Genomic DNA, 23,309 nt, shown 5'->3' with positions numbered 1-23,309 from the left:
TTTTTAATATTAGGTTTTATTTATACAGATATAAAAAAAACAATATATAATAAAAACAATGAACCTAAAACTAAAAAACCTTAAAAAATATAATATAATAACTAACATATATTATTAAAAGCAGTCTCTTTAGGCAAGTTTCCGAAGATACTGACAGCGTTCCCCTTTGAATAGCTAGACTAATTCTTGTCTTGTCTAAGATAGCTGCCAGCTCTTCGGTCTCCTGTGATGTCGACTAACCTTTTTGCTATTTCTTTAAAAAGTCTTATAGCGATAGGACTCCACGGACCAAATGTCTCGACACCGAATATTAGGTTAAATGTTAATTTAATAAATTATATTAAAAATCGTGGATTTGAAATTGGGCTAATACTTCTTCAGTTTCCAACATATAAATTTAAAATTATGCGTTCACCATATCCTACTATGACCATAATGAGCGTTTGATTCACATTGTCAATGTCATAGGCAACGATTATGCCAACGCTTGAAAACGTTTGCTGATTACGGCATATTCTGAACTCGCTCACCCGTACGTATCATCTGTCTAATACGATTATAAAAAAGTCATTTGTGTGTTTGAAGACAATAGACCAGCTTACAGCGCTGGAGTATACAGACATCATAATGCAAATATACTAGTGTTGCAATATTAAAAAATAAAAAATAAACTTAATTAGAATCAGGTTTTTTTCTTACCTATTCACTGATAGTAAAAGCTACGCCAGGACGGTGAGCTCACGGGCTCAACCGGAGAGAATTTGTTAACACTAACCATAGCAATAGCAGTGCTCCGCAGAATCTACCATTAGATCGGACAAGACATGTTATGGGCGACGGCCAATGCGTTGACCTGTCGCCTGGGTCGGATAAGATAATCATGTATGAAACATTACAGACGATTATAAAAATGCCGCTTCTAATTGTATGTAGGGTCAGAGTCCGCGAGCCGGATACTCGGATGATAATGCACGCTTGCTGATGGAGATTGATCGCGTCAACGATGCGATGTGTACACACCTTTATGTACGTGCGAGACCGGTGCGGGGGTGGGTAAACTGGACCGCTTTATACACATTTTCATTAAAAAATACAACCGAAAAAAAATCTCCTTCTCACTAGAAGTCGGTTAGCAAAATCTGTAATTAATTGCTTAGGCCTCACTGTGAAAGCGTGATTATATGCAATAGGCATGAAACATAATTTAAGATATGAGTTTATTTTTATTATAATCGATATCAAAATATAAATAAGTATAATATTATATATAAGAAAATATTAACTAAATAAAAATATCGTATACATGTATATACACAAATAATATTGCTAGATACAGGTAGGTGACACAGGATCGGACGTTGTGGCGAGGATTGGGGTAGGTCTATGTCCAGCAGTGGACATCTGTGGGCTAAAAAGTAAATAGATATCGTTAATTATTTTGGAAAAACCGACCAGAAGATACTTCGATGTTAAGATAATGCAATAAAAAAAATTGTCACCCAAGAAATAACATCCACTTTTACTGGCGTAACAGATATCGTAAGTCACCTAGTAACAGTCGGCTACCAGAACCTATTAACGTCACAACGTAGGTCCTGCTTCATTAAAGCATGAAGTGAATATTCTGCTCCATTGTGTGACGGCACAAAACTTACGCTAAAAACTGGTTAAATCAATCAAATTAAATCAAAAAAGTTTTATTCAACATAAATGAAAGTACATACTTGTTGAACGTCAAAAGAACTACCGCCAATTCACAAGAATTAGCCTCCGTCCTGAGAAGAATTGGCAAGAAACTCAGCGGGCATTACTTTTTTTTTTTTTTAATATTAGAAATTTTTTTTTATATTTTTTTTCTTTTAATATTCAATAAGTAATTATAACATAACAATTATTACAATATTGAAATGCCCGGAGCGAGCAACTCATTCCCACTTTGTGCAATCTTCTAGATAATCATTGACTTTATAGTAAGCTTTATTGCACAGATGTTCTTTAATAGTTTTCTTAAAACCTATGTATATGTAGGTTCTGAACATCTTAACTAATCCAAGACATGAATAACGTTGAAAATTTGGAAAGCAAGGTGAAATGTGATAGGGAATGCTTACTTAGATATAACCACTCGGTGCTGAGTAAAATATACAAAACAAATTACAGAGCGCGCCGCAATAAACATCATCGTGCAATACAATAATTCAGTAACGCCACAGATTCGGTTGTGGCAGATGGTAACCAGCAATAAATCGGTGTTGTTTTACGAGAGACGGGCCCTGCAGGTGATCACGATACGTGACCCTTTAGTAGGGCTTTGCGGTTGCTGGAAGGTACTCGAAAGTGGTGAAAGAAAACGTGCAATAACACTTATATAATCTATATATTAATACGTGAAGCAAAAACTTTGTATCCCTTTTTACGAAAATTGCGCGGACGGAGGAGTATGAATTTTTCCACACTTATAGAGAATATAGAGAAGAAGTGCACAATGCTAATATTTTTTTAAATAATGCATAAAAGATACATTAAATCAATAGAGAAAACATTACACACACTACATACCATGTATTTGACGCATACACGCAAGCATACTATTTATTGTCAAACTTTTGTTCTTGACGTCTGTTGTCAAATTGAGAATAGATTAAATATTGTTTGTCTTTGTTAATATTTTTTATAGTGTATGTAGTCTTGGCGAAATTTGTGATTATAGAAGTATAAAATACAATCATAATAGTGTACAAATTTACAATTCCAATTAATTATAGTCGAATTTCGACTACTGCGGGACCTCTAGTAATAATACTTACACGTATTATAATGTAGCCGAATTACTTATTGTTACTGAGCTAAACATTTTTTTTATTGCTTAGGTGGTTGGACGAGTTCACAGCCCACCTGGTGTTAAATGGTTACTGGAGCCCACAGACATCTACAACGTAAATGCGCCACCCACCTTGAGTTCTAAGGTCTCAGTATAGCTACAACGGCTGCCCCAACCTTCAAACCGAAACGCAGTACTGCTTCACGGCAGAAATAGGCAGAGTGATGGCATCTACGTCGTGCGGGCTCATAAGACGGTAGACGGACCAATAACTACGCAAATTATAATTTTGTGAATTTCATTTTTATTACACGATGTTATTATTCCTTCATCGTGGAAGTCAATCGCGAAAATTTGTTAAGTACGTATTGCATTAAAAAAATTGGTACCCGCCTGCGGGATTCGAACACCGTTGCATCGCTAAAAACGAATGCACCGGACGTCTTATCCTTTAGGCCACGACGACTTCTTAAGCACATTTACTTATGAATTATGTTGGATTTGCTTTCATGAGCATTGAAAATTTTAGCTTGTTTTATTAAGGGACTAACTCGGTGATGCATTAGCTAGCGGCTCCGACTGTTTCGCGGAGAGTTCCATTCCCATATCAGGTAAACATTCGTGTGATGAACAGATTTTTTTATTTATCTGGGTGCCTATTATCTATATGTGTATACATTTAAATCTAGTTGATTTCCGCGATGTTAGCCGTGGTTATTCTCGTACCACGGGTGACGCCGCGGGGCGAAGCTAGTCTAAAAAAAGTAGCTTCAGCTACTCCTTATATCATCAGCTACCTATCAGTGAAAGTCTCGTCAAAATCGGTCCAGCCGTTCCAGAGATTAGCCGGAACAAACAGACAGATAGACAGACAGACAGACAAAAATTAAAAAATATGTATTTTGTTATATTTTATGTACTGTGGTACGCATTTAGTAAAAAGTGGTTATTTTATTATTACAAACAGACACTCCAATTTTATTTAGATGTATGTATATAAGTACAAGCGGACCCGGCGAACTTTGTTCCGCCACACAGTTTGTTTTAAACACATCAACTTCAAAATACTATAATTAACCATAGAATATATTACGTTTAGCTGTCAGTTGCGTTTTGTTATTCCATATCAGTTGCGTTTTGTTATACCACGTTTAATGTCACGTCCCACGGGAACGTGATAAAAAGTATCCTATGTCCTTCTCCTGGTTCTAAGCTATCTCCCCACCAATTTTCAGCCAAATTAGTTCAGCCATTCTTGAGTTATAAATAGTGTAACTAACACGACTTTCTTTTATTTATATAGATGTATATCAGTCTCTGGTTCTCATAACATAAGGAATCCTAGTTTAGGACCGGATGACCGTGCGTAATTTTGTTTTCAGTTATTTATTTATATTTATTTTTTTAAAACAAAAATATATATTCTTTATGTAATATTTGAAGAAAATATAGTTCAGTGAATCCTGAACTTAGTAATTTGAGAACGGACGTTGATTGATTGGATATCGGTAGCACAAATTGCATAGCAAAGCGATTGCCCACTGAATAAACCATTAGATATTTTAAGCCAATCGCAATGGCCGTTACGTTTCGCATCAAGCGTACGCGTTAAAAAATCACCAACTAATCTGAAACCAAAACTTAATTAATAAACTGAGACCAAACATCCGTTGCCCAAAACTAAGGACTATCACAAAAAAGTCACCAAAACCTTTCCCACATGCGGTTAGAGACGACTGTTTTACATATGCATTCATATTCGAACTGATCGCCTTATATCTACCTGTATAGAGTCGATTTTATATTTTAATTGACTTATACGATGTTGGGTTTCGTTTGTTTTTTTTTTTTTTTCATATCAGGATAAATAGGTCGCAGGTTATTTGCCATTTGCAAGGTGCAGGCGACTAACGGAACATATGTACGCGGTACGGTAAAATAAACGAAACTTTGTTGGTGTTATATAGATAAAGGAAGCTATTGTTTTTATGGTGAAACCTGTGTTTGATTTCAACGGATATCCTAAATAAAACTATGAGCGATTTTAAAAAAAATCATAGGTACATGAAGCTGGAGATTAGAGTGTTATTGTTGATCTGAATACGAATTTACGCTAGTGGTAGGACCTCTTGTGAGTCCGCACGGGTAGGCACCACCACCCTGCCTATTTCTGCCGTGAAGCAGTAATGCGTTTCGGTTTGAAGGGTGGAGCAGCCATTGTAACTATACTGAGACCTTAGAACTTATATCTCAAGGTGGGTGGCGCACTTACGTCGTAGTAACCACTTAACACCAGGTGGGCTGTGAGCTCGTACACCCATCTAAGAAATAAAAAAATAAAGAACATTGTTTACTAAGATCGTTGATAACAAATTTAAAGTTACGTAAATTAAAAAAATCATATTTAAATGAATAATAGTAACAATAAGACATTATTACTTTTTTTGAAATTCTTTATTGAACTTTCCACAGTATCTCCGTGGACCGAACGGTGGTTAAAAATAGTTGTAAAGGTGGACAAAAAATTAAACCGCGGCCCATCTGGGCTGACTCCACGCAATATGGATTCTGACCCTGTTACCAACGGATATTTGTTTTATCATCGGCTTATCCTGTGGGATTTCGTATCGTGGTAAAATTAAAACAACTGCTCAGGGAATTAAGACTCAGGGTTTGACTAGAGAAATTAGTCTAGGTATAGCCAATGACAACTAGAAGTGCTTTTTATATTCAATAATAACTTAAAGTACTTGTCACAGCAGAGTTGTGCAAATATTTTGGATTAAAAAAATGTTGATTATTGTGAGATTTTTTTTATTGCTTAGATGGATGGACGAGCTCACAGCCCACCTGGTGTTAAGTGGTTACTGGAGCCCATAGACATTTACAACGGTAAATGCGCCACCCTTGAGATATAAGTTCTAAGGTCTCGGTATAGTTGCAACGACTGCCCTACCCTTCAGACCGAAACGTATTACTGCTTCACGGCAGAAATAGGCAGGGCGGTGGTACGGGGTACCTATCCGCGCGGACTCACGAGAGGTCCTACCACCAATACAAATAATAAATAAGAAGTAATTGGTCGAATTGTTAAGTTACTCGTTGCTAGCACTCATACCGAGTGATGCTACTATTACCCACTATATTTAAGGGTTCAAATCCACCGCAAGGCAGCTATTTTCTAAAGTCCAATTTTGTCAATACCTTCGCTCTAACAAACGACTTGCTCTGACTTTTTAAATGCTATAGTAACTCCGGAGCAGTTCAATTAAAAGTCGTGTCATAAATTATGTTCACACAAGGATAGCATAAAAATGGTAACATTATTAAGACTTCACTTGCTGTCATCAGTAATCAAATCAGACAAGATATCTTAAGCTGTAGCATTAACTGATACTGCAATTTCTTAGCATTATAAGCTTGCTTACGCCTACATATCACATATATTTTTTTGTGGTCGGCACACTGTAACGGTGTGGGCATGGAAACGACATCCAGATGTGGCGCTTAGCGGTGTTCAATCGACTTGAGAGAGAAATACGCAAATTAACTTTTATTCAATCATCGGAATTATTCGTGCCTATCCCAGTATCGAATCATGGCTAATTCGAATGACTTTGAGCATTTCACTTATTAGGTCAAAGACGCCTAAAAAACGATTTTTGAATTGCATTCACTGCTTCACATCACATCATCACGTCGGCTGATTAGGAGAGCTTACTGTAGCTAGAATTGCAAACGCTACCGTTTAGAACGTTATCCAAGAAGCTAATATACGAATAGAATCCGAAAATGAGAAAATGAAATGAAAATTAATAGTAATAGGGAAATGGATTAAGTTGCACGATAATTGTAAGCTTGTGGTGCTCAGAATACCTACAGAAAAATTCTGAATTGTGGTGATATAAAATTGTATCTACACAGGAGTATTTTAGTCAATCATAAATATTTCTATGAAAGAAAATGTAAAATCGTTTTTGTTTGTTTATGTCCGTACTTAAATTCGAATTTTTCCATTTTCAACTGATGTTTTACCATTACCTACTTATATGACGCTGGCCGAAACTCTGAAAAACACCGTAATGCTGCTATGTCTTAAGATTAAAATTGACTTAAAAATATACGCATATTACATTTGCATGTATTATTATGTCGTTTTATAAATGTACTGGCTTGTATAGAGGACATTATATCAATTTATTGAGCCAACATTTGTCGCGGAGTGACCCATATGGTCAGACTGTATGAAAATATTTAAACATATTATAACGGCCTGTACTATTACCAATAAAATATGTTTGTGATATTTAATTTTAAGTTGTTTAAAATTAAATTTGTATAATTAAAACTACTTTTTATTTTCATTATATTATTTTTAAGGTTTCGAATACTCTTGCAGTTTTCCGTTAAAATAAACTTGTTTTAATTACGTTAACAACTCGCGAAAAACGTAGATGATATAAATAATATTTAACTTCAAACGACGCTTGTTTCTGATAATTTGTTTTATTGTAGTGTCTGATGTATTATGATATATTAAAATTGTGTTCAAAGAATGAATAGGTTTTGTCATTATTTCGAATTTCGAAAATCAAGAATGTTAAATTAAATTTTGTAACAAAAAGATATGCTGTGTTAACAAAAATATAATAGCACCATTTTTTAAATCCTATTGAGAAGCGATTTAGTTAGAAATGTGTTAAAATGAAACAATATAATCTAATGTGTCTCGCAAATTGTGCTATTTTCATCTAATTTTTAAAAACAATTCATTGAAGAAATCCACGTTGTGTTTGTTTAAGAAAGATTATTATATTATGGCTAATTTAACGTTATTTTTAATTCTAATCATTCAATCGCTGACTTTGACTGTCCAGCACACATCATGGGATATAAATTCTCATACAGGACAAAGTGGCCACGTCACATATGTCCGAGCTGCGCACATGTAGAGCTGGCGACCACGTGTTCTTCGCTATTATAAACGCCCGGCTATGTGTCCTCTGAAATACTTTATAATATACTTTATACTTTATTTATACTTTAATATTATTAGAAAAAAAGGTAAACAAAACAATAATAAAACAAGTAAAAAAAGTAAACAATTATAATATTTAAAATATGTATTATCATACTATACTAATAATATTTATACTTTTAAATTTTAAGCCCCAACAAAATTCGAATTTAATATTTTCATTGAGCATCGAAAATAATACAAGAAATTTCCTTTAATACCTCAGTCGGCATTGTTGTCATTAATAAATCAATAAAGAATATCTAATAATTAATTAAATAAATAACTGGGAACCTAATTCACGCCCGGTCCGGGCCCTAATTAGGATTCTCTGTATTATCGGAGACCGATGAACATATTTGTATGTGTTTAAATATATACATATATAGATAATGACCACCCAGACAAAGAGCAAACAAACCTGTTCATCACACGAAAGTTCAGGAATGGAACCCACGACTACTTTGAAGAGGACATTGAATAGTATGACTTAAAATCGAACCTTTTATGGTCACCAATAAATATTATTAAAAACTTTCATCAGATGTCATAATTTTTTTTTTTTATATTTTTAGTATCGGTACAACGAATGTTCTCTTCGAGATATTTATGTAATTACTAAATAAAAAATTAAGGTATTGTGTTGAAGCCGTGACTACTCATCAATATTCGTGAAGATGTCTACTTTATAGGTATTTAAAAGAATACTAAAGCGGCCTTGAACTCACAAAGCATAAAGTTTCGTTTGAATAAATAATTTGTTTCAGCTAATAATAACACATAAATTCTACATTTGTTTTTAGATAACATAGTCTAATATGAACATAAAAAGTTGTGTTAAGTAATCATAGATCCATTTATCAATCCACAAAAAAAATGGTAGGTAAAAATCAAAACGCAATGTCCGTTTGTATGACAAAAGGCCAGAGCGTGATATCACGTTCCACTAAAGGTTGCATCTGAAATTGTGACAGGTACAATATAAATCACGGTCATTCTACGTGAGACACGAAATAACCGAAAAATGACCTACGTTGTGACAGAAACGATGGGATAGAGGGATGTAGAATAGAGCCGCGCAAAAAATCTGTTCGCCAGATCAATATCTGCGGACTTATGTTTCGAATATTCGGTTATTTTAATCGAATATTTATTCTTGTCTTAATGAAAAAATAGATTTGCCACGAAATATAATAAAAATATAACATAATTGTTATGTCTATGCCAGAAATGAATAAACTAGGAGACAAGGGATCTAGTAATGTTTTTTTCCTACCTATGCTGATAGCCTTGAGAGGCTATTTCAGCTTCTCCTTGACGTGTAGGTGGGCTTACCGGGCTCAAACCGGGAGTGTTGCTAACACTGCTAGCAAGAGCAGTACTTCGCAGAATCTACCACCGGATCGGAAACGCGACCCACCGAGAAGATCCAGCGAGAAACTCAGTGGGCTGTGTCTGTGGGTTAATTTACTCGCCGAGCCCTTTGTGAAGACTCCGTGACTATTGGCTATGACATTGGTTCAATGCGGTTTTTTATAACAGGAGCCTCTTATAAATTTATTAAATGATGTCAAGACAAGACCATAACTAGCCGCAAACAGTTATCTCGACTAAGAATCGAACCCCAAGATGTCTCGCTCGATACGTCCCGGGCATACGAAAACGAAACATATTTTTTGTCGATTCCCGTAAAACTGTAAAAAGTTTACCGTTATGGCCACGAAACACGTTTTGCATAAATCATCTCGAGTGGGCCTTATGGGACCATTTTGAGACCAATGAATTAGTTATATATTATGTATTTGTTTTGAAAATTCGAACGAGAGTTTTACAGTTTCATAGACTTTAGTTTAGGGGTTTAATAAGGCGAGTTAGTGCACCACTGAATCCAGATTCGGTTCCCGATCGGATTGAATTATACTTACTCTTGATCAAGATAATATGCTAGTCTTAACCCTAATTTTATGGCATAGTTCCAACTACACGTGTACATTCAAGCCCTGTATTTTAGCATAATTTAGGAAATCAGGATGAGTGCCGTCAAATCAAATCAAATCAAATAAAAAAAAATATATTCAACATAAATGAAAGTACACACTTGTTGAACGTCAAAAAGAACTACCGCCAATTCACAAAAACTTGCCTCCGTCCTGAGAAGAACTGGCAAGAAACTCAGCGGGCATATTGTCTTTTTTTTTTAATATTAGAATTTTTTTAAATATTAATTTTTACAATGAGTATTATAACGTAACAATTATTGCAATATGGAAATGCCCAGCGAGAACTCATTCCCTCACTTCGTCACTTCCTCAGTACACGATGGTCTTTGTCGTTTAAATCTAAAAAATCTGTCACTGATAAAATGCCATTGTCAACATGAAACGAAATCTTGCTGAGAACTATTTTTGCTAAGAGTATACGGGTTCCATAATTTTTATTTGCGCAGTTTGTGGTGGGCCTATTTTAGCTTTTATGGATAGGTTTTCATATCAATTTTGGCCGCAAAGCCAAGCGTTCGCAGGCTAAAACGGTTAATCTACAATTGAGGCTTCGACCTCAAGTCTCAAGGTATTCTCATTGTGATGTCGATGGGTATCAGTAACAACCTAGCAACATGTGCATGTGTCCGGTGCATTCGTGTTGAGGGATGCACCGGTGTTCGAATCTCAGGCGGGTACCAATTTTTCTAATGAACTGACTGAACTGAAACAATTGTTCACGATAGACTTCCACGGTGAAGGAACAACATCGTGTCTTAAAAATCAAACCCGCAAAATTATAATTTGCGTAATTACTGGTGGCAGGACCTCTTGTGAGTCCGCGCGGGTAGGTACCACCACCGTGCCTATTTCTGCCGTGAAGCAGTAATGTGTTTCGGTTTGAAGGGTGGGGCAGCGTTGTAACTATACTGAGACCTTAGAACTTATATCTCAAGGTGGGTGGCGCATTTACGTTGTAGATGTCTATGGGCTCCAGTAACCACTTAACACCAGGTGGGCTGTGAGCTCGTCCACCCATCTAGGCAATAAAAAAAAAGTAAGAAATAGAGTCAAGAACTTTAAAATTTTGTTGTTGCAAATGAACCGCCCACAATAATGCATTTCATCTACAAAATCTAAAATTGTAAATTGTTAAATATATGCTTCTAAATGTATTCGAATGTAATTTTTTTTAAAGTAGTCACGGTCGTGGACTTTGAAACAGTTTAACGTAAAATTTTAGAGATTTTTTTCTGGTTCCCTCCTTCATTAGTTAGTGAAACATATGTTTGATATTATCGAAGACCAAGAAGGAACCATTAAAACGGATCTTTATTAGTCCGATAAGGTTCGAACGAAAAAAAACTTCAGAACAAATCTTTCAAGTGACCACCCCAATAAATAAATGTTTAGCTAATTTTAATTAATCTTGATCGGAGGTTTTCTTTTGGTGACTATTAATTTACGACTAGAGGTCCCGCAGCAGTCAAAATTCGACTATAATTAATTGGAATTGTAGGTTTCTACACTATTATGATTGTATTTTATACTTCTATAATCACAAATTTCGTCAAGACTATACTTATAAAAAATATTCACAAAGACAAACAATATTTAATCTTATCTCAATTTGACAACAGACGACAAGAACAAAAGTTTGACAATAAATAGTATGCATGCGTGTGTGCGTCAAATACATGGTAAGTAGTGTGTGTAATGTTTTCTTTATTGATTTAATGTATCTTTTATGCATTATTTTAAGAAAATATAAGCATTGTGCACTTCTTCTCTATATTCTCTATAAGTGTGGAAAATTTCATACTCCTCCGTTGGCGCAATTTTCTTAAAGAGGGATACAAAGTTTTTGCTTCACGTATTAATATATAAATATTGCAGTACACATATTTTGTGGTTCACTGCAGGGGGGTGAAATTTTAAGCACGTTCGCTTTGCCTAAAGCTACTTACGTATTTTCTCTACGGATAGTAATTTATTACACGAATTATCTATATATTAATACGTGAAGCAAAAACTTTGTATCCCTTTTTACGAAAATTGCGCGGACGGAGGGGTATGAAATTTTCCACACTAATAGAGAATATAGAGAAGAAGTGCACAATGCTAATATTTTTTTTAAATAATGCATAAAAGATACATTAAATCGATAAAGAAAACATTACACACACTACACATCGTGTATTTGACGCACACACGCATGCATACTATTTATTGTCAAACTTTTGTTCTTGACGTCTGTTGTCAAATTGAGATAAGATTAAATATTGTTTGTCTTTGTTAATATTTTTTATAGTGTATGTAGTCTTGGCGAAATTTGTGATTATAGAAGTATAAAAAACAATCATAATAGTGTTACAAACTTACAATTCCAATTAATTATAGTCGAATTTCGACTACTGCGGGATCACTAGTGTTGTTTATTCTCCCAATATTTAATCAAGGGTGAAGAATATGTGCTTCTCGCTGTCAATCAATCTAGTTCCTGTCAGAGTATGTTTTTTTTTAAATCTTTATCAAACTTTAATCGAATACCGATTGAAGCAGAATAGACACTTTTTGCTGTCCAACTCTTTACGTAATCTCAAAGCATTTTTCAAATATAGCGAACAATGATTCCGGGTCCGAGGTCTATCCTAAGGAGGTCTATCATATAGAGATTTAGTTCGATAAGACGACAATGCCTGTGGGCGTTCGAAAGAAAAAAACACTAAGAAACATGAAACGGAGAATTATTCGCAGCGTCTTCTTTGAGTTCTTATAAAACGGTTTTTTGTTGCAAAAAAACATAAATGAGGGTGGATAGAAAAAAAAATTTGGACAAAGGCCGAATAACAAAGCTTTTTGATGCAGCTTTTTGCTGATGACCGTGTAGTTTTTCGATGGCTTACACTGGTAGCTTACCTGTGCTAGAAGGTTTATAAATTAATCGTAATTTTAATGGAGCTCTAGACCTGAATAAAGAATGATGCTAAAATAAATACAATATTCATATAGATCCTAAAAGCTATACAACGTCAATGTATCTAATATTAAACATTACTTCAAATGCTTTTTTTATATATAAGTTCTAAAATCTCAGTATAGTTACAACGGCTGCCCCACCCTTCAAACCGAAACGCATTACTGCTTCACGCAGAAATAGGCGAGGTAGTGGTTCCTACCAGTGCTGACTCACAAGAGGTCCCACCACCGGTAATTATGCAAATTATAATTTTGCGGGTTTGATTTTTATTACACGACGCTATTCTTCACCGTGGAAGTCAATCGTAAACGTTTGGTAAGTACCTATTTCGTTAGAAAATTTGATACCCGCCTGCGGGATTCGAACACCGTTGCATGGCTAGATACGAATGCACCGGACGTCTTATCCCTTAGGCCACGACGACTTCAGATTTATTTGGCTATTTTAATCAAACGTAATAATTCAATAAAAAGATGTGTGGTGTCGTGGGACACGGGAAAGGAACGAACTTCTTTATTATAAAAATATTAATTTTAGGTTCTATTCGAGGTATATAGAAAATAAAACTGGAGGTTTCGCAACAATCCACGTTCATTCGGTAACGTGCGAACTTATTGTGGTACACTTCATTCACGGTTGTTTGCGTAAGAGTTAGTATATTGCGCAAACGAACGCTCTGAGATTGTGGTCAATGAATGATAAAAAAATATCTTATTTTTTGTACGTTATTACAAAGTTAAGTCGTACACTGTGCTCATTACTAATAAAAATCTTACGTTACGGACGTTTTTTCCCGGTTAAGGTACCCCTCCGCATCGTCCCATAAGGAACTCCGTTCCAAAACTTCGTTCCAAAAAGGCGAAACAGAAAATTTTAATTCGAAACGTTAAAAAGTACAGTCGCGTACACAAGTTTTGACACGCATTCGTTCGATCGTGTCGCAAGCGACCGCGAGCTAGTTCCGAACACAATCATTTGGGTTTCGAACAGGGTGGAGCGCCGACAGATTGCGCACGTCCGTTAATGACAGGCCGTCGCGTCGGTGCGCGTGTGTCCAGCCCGCGTTCATTCAATGCAAATATTGTTTTGTTGCGCGCAAGAATCGCTCTAGACACGACACAAAACATGTAACGTTGTTGTGAAACTACAATCGTAAGTTTTGAGATTAGTAAACTGAGTTAAGTGAATTATTAAAGCTTCGAATATGAGGCACACACATAACATAATAGTCTTCTAGAAAATGTTTATGTACAGTGTGTTGTTTTTGACATGACATAATATAGTAATAGTATCTTAGTAAAGTATATATTTTAATGAATTAGTATATTAATGAAGCAAAAACTTTGTACTCATTTTTACGAAAATTGCGCGGACGGAAGAGTATTAGTATACATTAATTATTAACATGTTAATTAATTTCCATACTAATTAACAACAATACATACATTATTGTCAACTTTTGTTTTTTAAATTCTGTTGTCAAATTGATAATAGATTATTTTTGTTTTTCTTTAATATTATTTGCCTATAGTGTAGTCTTGGCGAAATCTGTAATTACAAAAGTATAATAGTCATTGATAATAGAGCCATAATAATGTTCAAATATATAATTTCCATTAACTATATCACGTCGAATTTCGACTACTGGGGGACCACTAGTCAACTTAAAAATTAATTCCGTCGTATTGGAACCCACATTGAAACCCACAGACAAAAGAGCTACTAACGTTGCAAATTTTAGTTTACACATAGTATTGTAATTTTAAAACTACTAAGTGATCGAAATACCTATAGTTCATTACAGGAAATGAAGGTAAAGAATTACGTCTCTTCTTCGTAGTACCTCGGTCTTCATTCTCACACAATGACCTCTCCCTCGATGACAGCGCGCCTGCCCACGCGCACGCTTGTTCTAATCACACCTATCTCGGTACAACCCGTCCATTCATGCATATTTGAACGGATTTTTATTCAACGGTCACGTGTGGGCAGACGTTTTGTTTTATTGTTTGAAGATATGGCGTTTAATCGTTTTGTTATTAATAAATTTAATGATTTGTTTGATTTTTTTTTTATATTTTATATTCGATAATTTGCAATCCATTCAATCAAAAGATCACAATTGTAAATATTGACTATTTTGATTATTTGTGAGACGAGAAAGATTATTTTATATTTGATATTTGATTGTTTTAGTTTAAAATACATTTTAATTTGATTCGCTCAAATATAATTTATTTCAATAAAATTATATTCGTAATAAAAACAAGAATAAATTAAAGAAATGAAGCAACAGTTAAACTGTTCCGCTTAAATTATTCAAATTAAGAAAAGGCCGGGTCCACACTGGCCAGTATGCTAATAGCTGACAATAGGAAATGTCAAAACTAGACAGTGTTATGTTGATGACTGTACATTTCTATGGACACACCCTTTTATTTGACGCGTTAGTAGTTATAACATTTTCAATGGGTCATCATTCATAGACTGATTTCATTCATGCTTGTTATGTATTTTTTTATTTTAAATTTGTCTGTCTGTCACTCAATGCTTTTTAGATCGTTGTTATTTTTTTTTAAACAGTGTATTTATTAAAACAAGGTCCGATATTTTTGGCAGTTTCTGAAATGAATCTGAATTCTTTGATTATAAAATTAACCACACAATTATGTAACAAAATTAGCAGTAATGATTTTTATTGGATCCTAAGACTTTTAGAGCATCAAAGTTTGAATATTATACACTTACAGCACAAAATTTCTATTTTTTTAATTATACTGAAATAGTACATGTACATAATGGTTATAATAGATTGTGCCAATACGCATTCCAGTTTGAGGAAAGGAAAATCTTCAATGCGTAACTCTGAGTCTCAAGATACATGTCGTATTGTCCATTCTACCTTTCGTCGTATTCCTCACTGCTGAGGGCTATGACCACCCTTTTGTATCACCTTCGCACGCGCGATCTTTCTCCATCTATTTTTGTCTCTAGCGGTGTGGAGGGCGTTGTGAAATTTGGAACCAAGGACGGTGCGGAACTGGTCGGACCAACGTATTGGGCTGGGCCCCCGAGGTCTTATCCCATCTATCTTACCGGTCACGATGAGCCTTCCGAGATTGTCCACATCGTATTGTCCACATGCTCCGATAAATGCTGACCACCAAAACACAGTCACTGTTTACCAAGTCATCCTCAATTAAAAATATACGACTTAGTAACAATTAAGCAATACTAGCCTTCAGCTTGAAGCTTCGCCTGCGTAGAGTACGCATAAATCGCGTGGGTCGAGATCAGCTGAATGAAAGGTAGTCCATATTCATTTACAGGGTTCAAAATATTTCCATACCGAATTTGGTCCAAATCAGCGCAATGACTTGGATTACGTGAAAACGTATCTGACAGTTTTTTTTTTCCATATTTATAACATTAGTATGGATTATTGAAATTGAATTGTTTTATTAATTAATTTCATTAGTAAAAAAAAAGTTTTAAGTCAATCATTGAATGAATCATTGTACTTGCAGAAAGATCCTTTGCATTATCTTCACCCAGTAAATTTATTGTTCACCAGTCAACGCATTGATTTTTTTATTTGTCCCACTTAAAATAAAGCTCAACTTTGCTTGCTCATATAAGTTATTGTTTCGTCTTCGTCTGATAGAGTATTCAATAGTAAAACGTGGGCGAAATGAATTATGGTACAGTCGTGAACGAATTAAACCATTTTTTATTAACAAATGAATTTAAAATCTAAAGAAGTTTATGAATGCCAGTTGATTCTCGAGTGTTTTTAAAATAAATTCACAAAAAACAGAAAGGAGGTCAATGACATCACTTTCGCTGTAAACGTTTGAGGATAAACGAATGAAAAATAAACATGCGTACGCCATAACACATAACAACTTACTTGATTATCAAGAGTTTGTACACCGCAAAACGCATTCGTGATTGTTACGTAGCCTTCCGCGAAGCTCTGGGAGTGGTTTTGATGCATTTCATTTTAATATCTTCATTATATTTCGCCATATACCTGTTTTGTTTGAAGAACTACAGTGCTTAATGACAAATTTTACTGGTGATATGACCTTTTGTGAGTCCGCACGGGTTGGTACCAACACCTTGCCTATTTCTGCCGTGAAGCAGTAATACACTGAGATCTTAGAACACATATCCCAAGATGTGTGGCGGCATTTCAAATCAAATCAAATCAATCAAGCAATTAAAAAAAACCTTTTTATAACCTTCTTAATTACATTAATGATCAGAAAACCATCAGTACGATTCAAGTAAGTGCCCTTCGGTATAAACATGTTACGATATAGCGTTAATTACTCTTGATGAATCAAATTACTGTTATCAATTTATTACTGAATACAAAAATTGAATATTGATTAAATACCGTAAGCTCCTGCAGTCCTATCATTTAAAACAGAAGTAAAAAAATTTATCAATAATTATAATTAATGTTAGCACTTTTCTAGTCGACTGTTTCGTGTAAAATATAATACAGTTAGTTACCTACGCATCCAGTGGGCAGACGGTCCGTTTAGCAACAGCTCTCTAGCTCATCATCGTGAGCTTCATTAATTACACAGCGTTTACCTCTCATTATAAATAGACAAAACCAATTAAATCTTTCACAACACAACACTCATTGTTGCCGCTTGATTTATTTCTCTTTTTACGGCGACTGTACTAGAGCTGAGCCGTTTTGCGTAACGGTAATGATTCACAATTGAAAGTGTTTTTTTTTGTTATATGCTGGACGACGTTGAGTATGGATCGCATGAGAACCGGGAGAGAAATTCTATTTCCTTTTCTACAGTACAATGTTATTATTACTGGTGTTATTACTGGTGGTAGGACCTCTTGTGAGTCCGCACGGATAGGTACCACCACCCTGCCTATTTCTGCCGTGAAGCAGTAATGCGTTTCGGTTTGAAGGGTGGGGCAGCCGTTGTAACCATACTGAGATCTTAGAACTCATATCTCAAGGCGGGTGGCGCATTTACGTTGTAGATGTCTATGGGCTCCAGTAACCACTTAACACCCGGTGGGCTGTGAGCTCGTCCATGGACCTATGCAATAAATAAAAAGTGTTGAAATAGAAATACACCAGAGTTAATTTAAATTGCGAATGCCTCAAACATGTTATACTATTAATAGTTACAGTAATACACTCCTAATCAATTTGATGTCATAATGCATTAGAAATCTTATTTTACCTGAATTGTAATTTAAATATAAAGATGTGCATATTGTTTTAAATGGTATCACATCTCAACTTGTTTTATTTTTCATTTTTTATTATGAAATTCTGCCATTTTATGATAACATCGTCTTCTGTATTATATTTAATACTAGCTGACCCGGCAGACTTCGTAGTGCCTCAATCGAAAAATAAAAGACCTAAACTTTTGTACAAAATAAACAAAAACAAACAAAAGGAATCCGTCCGACGAGGGACACATCCAAGGAAAAACAAAATTGTTATTTTTATTTAATTCCGAGCATTTTCATATCTATCCACCTTTTAAACCTTCTCTGGACTTCCACAAATAATTCAAGACCAAAATTAGCCAAATCGGTCCAGCCGTTCTCGAGTTTTAACGAGACTAACGAACAGCAATTCATTTTTATATATATAGAATAAAGGTTTAGGCTTATCTTATTATTAGCTTCAAGGGCAATAAGATTACCAAAAACATAACCTGGCCACTACTTTCTACTACAAGGCAAAATAACAAAACTGAATCTAACGTCTACACTATTAGGGACTTTAACTGAAGAACTTTATAAAAAGTTAATTCTGTATTTAAAAACTATCGATATTTCAAGATGTTTCCAATATTACTAACGAGGGCTATTTGGAGGGCCGGTTGTTTGACATGGGGCAGTTAACGGAACGACACGCCGATCACACCTTCTGTCGTCTCCATCGAGTGCTTTAAGATTAAAAGGCACAGTAGACATATCTGTTTTGTTTACGCTAAGACTTGTGGAGAGTATTAAACGGTAGGTAGCGGCTTGGTTCTGGCCCTGGCTTGCGACGGCAACCACTCACCATCAGGTGGGCCGTATGCTCGTCCGCCTACAAGGGTAGTAAAAAAAGGCAATAAAATAAGAGTAGTATCTTCTCTTAGCCGTATCAACTGAATCCTCCTAGTTATGTCCAATACCTCTCTTCTCGTCTCTGTTTAGATTGAGTCTGGCCGTAAATCTCACAAAATAGAGAAAAACGTTGAACCGGAAAACGACGCATTTTTGAAAATCTTCACTCGTTCTGATACTTTTTAAAAGAAAGTAGTACTTTGGCCATTAACGCGAGTCTTGGCTGTCGAACTGGTGTCACTTGCCAAAATAAAAACGAGCATGAACGTGAAAGTTTGACCAGAACCCAAATGTCTTATTTTACATGCACTCTCGACCGCAGAACAGGGCTTATTTAGAAATTGCATACACTTTAGAACATATGGCCAATATGTTCATAAGTTGGATGCAAATGATGGTCCAATTTACCGCAAAATGACTAGTATTTGGTCAAGAGGCGGATTATTTTCACTGACATCGGGGAACATGTCTTTCGAGTCTTGTTGTTCAATATAATGTATTTATTTGAGGACGGTGGTCCAATTTACCGCAAAATTATTAGTATTTGGTCAAGAGGCGGATTATTTTCGCTGACATCGGGGAACATTTCTTTCGAGTCTCGTTGTTCAATGTAATGTATTCATTTGAGGACGATAAATTAATAATAATATTACTGAATTCAGTTAGCACCAAGCTTCATGATTTTAGGTGAATTTATTTATAGATATTACGGCCGGTGCAATCGTTTCATGCGTGGACTATGTTGGTAGACACGTTTTTGGTTTGATATTCAAAATATGAAAGCCATTTTTTTAGGAGATACATAATTAACTAATGTTCACGAATTACCTACGCAATAATGTAATAACATCGCGTTATAAAAATAGCAACCGTAAAAATTATAATTTATGTAATTACTATAGAAATCCACTCAACAGTTCTCAAGCCTCGAGACGAAGGGCGGCTTTATGAAATACTTCCAATAATAGCTAATTTCCCGAGCACTACGTATGCCCTGCTTCCAACAAAGCTTGAGGAGAGTCATCAGTAATAGGCAGCAGGTTGACTATGCCCCTGGCATTGCTGACGTCCATAAGCCGCGGTGACTACTCACCATCAGGAGAACCGTATGTTCGTCTGCCAACAAAGACAATAAAAACGAGAAGAAAATTACATCTTTTTTAATACATTTTAATCTACTTTTAATAATGAGTGCGTCATATAGGTAGTTGTATTTTTTACAAGGTTGTACGAGGGGTTCGCGGGTTCGAATCCCGCCAAGGGAAAATATTTTTTTATGAGAAATATAAAATGTCTTTTCCAGGGTTATGGATGTATATTAAATGTATTTAATATGTATGTGTATAATAAAAAAAAACACATTTAATTCCGTTATCTGGTACCTGTAACACAAGTTCTTTACGAACTTAGCACGGGACCAGTTAACGTGGCGGGATTGTTAGTAAATGTTTATTTATTTATTAATATTTATTTTTATCATGCATTTTGACAAGCAAGTTTGGATTTCTGTCGAGAGTCGGCCGCCAAGGATGCCGTGTGGTAATCATTCTATTGACAATGCAAAACGTATACTTGTCATGTCCGAGGATAATTTGTTGGACTGAACAAAACGTGGAGTAGAAGAATGCTACAAAAATTGAGAAAGTTTCTTTTTCTTTTACAATACATAATAAATAATTGATTATTTCGGGTTCTGAATTTTTTTCAAGATAACAGTTTTCAAATCGAAAAAATATACTTTAATTGGACAGATGTGAATTACTGTATTAGGGTTTAAGAAAAATTTAAAGAGCTACTTGTGAGCTCGTAACCCTTTCTGGCTTTCATTAAACGCTGAAATTCATTAGTGAACCAATATATCTCAAGATCATGTATTATGTTTTCGTGCTGGTACGAAAATACAAACTCATAGTACTGTTTTGCAATACATCTTCAGGGTCTTAGCTATTTCGCATAGTTCCTATCGATAGCCGTAGCGAAGCCAAATTGCACTAAGAAGGTTTTTCTTGGCAACAAAGAAATAAAACTCAAAATAATAATACGAGTAATTTGTATCCAAGATATTTAACTTTAATGGAGACTCCACGTATTCCTGTTCAGAAAGAATGACAACATTTGGTTGAACCGCGAAAGTGGTATTATTGGCGTCATTGTTTGACACACGAACTACACGCGCTCCATTATGAAAATAATTCATTTTTTTTAATACTCATACATTTAATATAATACGCCGGCCACTAAAACGTGAACTCAAGATAACAACGTTTTGTTCGCTGTCATTGTAAATTTCTTTATTGTAAGCAACGTCAGCCAGATGTCTCGGCGCAGTTTTGTAGGTTATATTACTTAAAACATTCAGTCTTTAGTTTATCACTACTGTCCATAAAATTATTTGAGTACACACTGGTTTAATGTTATTCGATAGTGTGGTTCAGATAATAATAAGTACCCCCATAGACACAGATCACTGAGATTTTCGCCCAATTTTCTCTGTTGGTCGCGATTCCGATTTAAGGAAGGAAAGAACGGAAGGTAAGGAAACAATTAATAACTTTTTTTCCTGCCTATTCGCTGGTAGCTTAAGGGGCTCAACCTGAGAGATTTTGCTAACACTAGCTCTGGCAAGAGCAGCGCTTCGCAGAATCTACCGTTGGATCGGTGTCGCAAGATACTAAGAAGATCCGGCGAGAAACTCAGTGTGTTGTGTCTATGGGTTAGTTCACTCGTCGAACTCTTTTTTAACGGGAACGGAAGAAATTACTTCAGTTTGGCTTTAGAAGTGAAGTAATCAAATTACATTAAATAATAAATAAATCTTCGATGTTCAATGTTTACTAAGTGTTTTTTTTATTATATATTATTTTTGTATTGTAATAAAAATGTTGTTGAATATAATATACGATGTTGTACGACAAAGAAACCCGTTACAACTAAACACTTTCGCTTGCAGCTTTTGTTTAGGAGTCGTAAAAATGGCAAGCCTCATTAATAAACTGATAAATGCCTTACTGCGTGAATACAAATATCCTCAAACGTACATACATATATTTGAACGTAATTATTAATAACTAGAGGTCCCGCAGTAGTCGAAATTCCACTATAATTAATTGGAATTGTAATTTGTAAGTTTGTACACTATTATGATTGTATTTTATACTTCTATAATCACAAATTTCGCCAAGACTACACTATAAAAAATATTAACAAAAACAAACAATATTTAATCTATTCTCAATTTGACAACAGACGTCAGGAACAAAAGTTTGACAATAAATATTATGCATGCGTGTGTGCGTCAAATACATGGTATGTAGTGTGTGTAATGTTTTCTCTATTGATCTAATGTATCTTTTATGCATTATTTAAAAAAAATATTAGCATTGTGCACTTCTTCTCTATATCTATACTAATATTATAAAAAGGAAAGATTTGTTTGTTTGTTTGTTTCGAATAGGCTCCGAAACTACTGGACCGATTTGAAAAATTATTTTTCCATTAGAAGCCGACATTGTCCCTGATGAACATAGGCTACTTTTTAAAAAAAAATTTTTTTTTTTTTTTTTTTCATGTGTGTTTTAATGTTTCGGAAGCGAAGCGAGGGCGGGTCGCTAGTTCTCTATAAGTGTGGAAAATTTCATACTCCTCCGTCCGCGCAATTTTCGTAAAAAGGGATACAAAGTTTTTGCTTCACGTATTAATATATAGATGAAACGAAACGCGACTCTATTCTGTAACTCACCTCTGTCATTGCAACTACAGCTACAGGGTCAAAGATTAACAGTCAGATGTTCAAGTTGCGTAATGCTATGAAAAGGGATACCGAATTCAAAATTTAGAACGTACATGACCTCCAACCCACATGACGCGGCCCACACCGATCATTTAAGATTCAGGCCGCGTATACGCATTGTTTTACGTTTATTTGTATTTCGTTTCGTTTGCCTGCACAGGGGTTCAAAACCGACCGGCCAATTTGACTGTTACTGTCACATATTTAAAAAGTAGTTTGAGCATAATAAATACTTGTGTCCTACAAACATTAGTCCTGGGCTGTGAGCTCGTCCACCCATATAAGCAATAAAAAAAATAATAATAATGAAATGTTAAAATTATAAGTGTTATATAGATAAAAGATGGAAGATAAAATCACTAGCAAATTCAAGGGCAGAATATCATATGAATATTGTCGCATGTTAGTGTAGCTACTTAAGTTGCATACCAAAAAAAATATTGAGATTTTCTTGTGAAGCTTTTCGTCAATTGTCCTTTAAGTAACTCAATATAGCGCAACGGACTTTTGTCAAAATATTTACTTAAGTCGCACAGTTCCAACAATGGGACTCTTGACGCTAATAATGCAATTCGTTCCATTCAAATCCGTACGAATAATTGTTATTT

This window comes from Bombyx mori, chromosome 18 (assembly GCF_030269925.1).
Source record: "Bombyx mori chromosome 18, ASM3026992v2".
NCBI lineage: Eukaryota > Metazoa > Arthropoda > Insecta > Lepidoptera > Bombycidae > Bombyx > Bombyx mori.
This window is presented reverse-complemented; position numbering follows the sequence as displayed.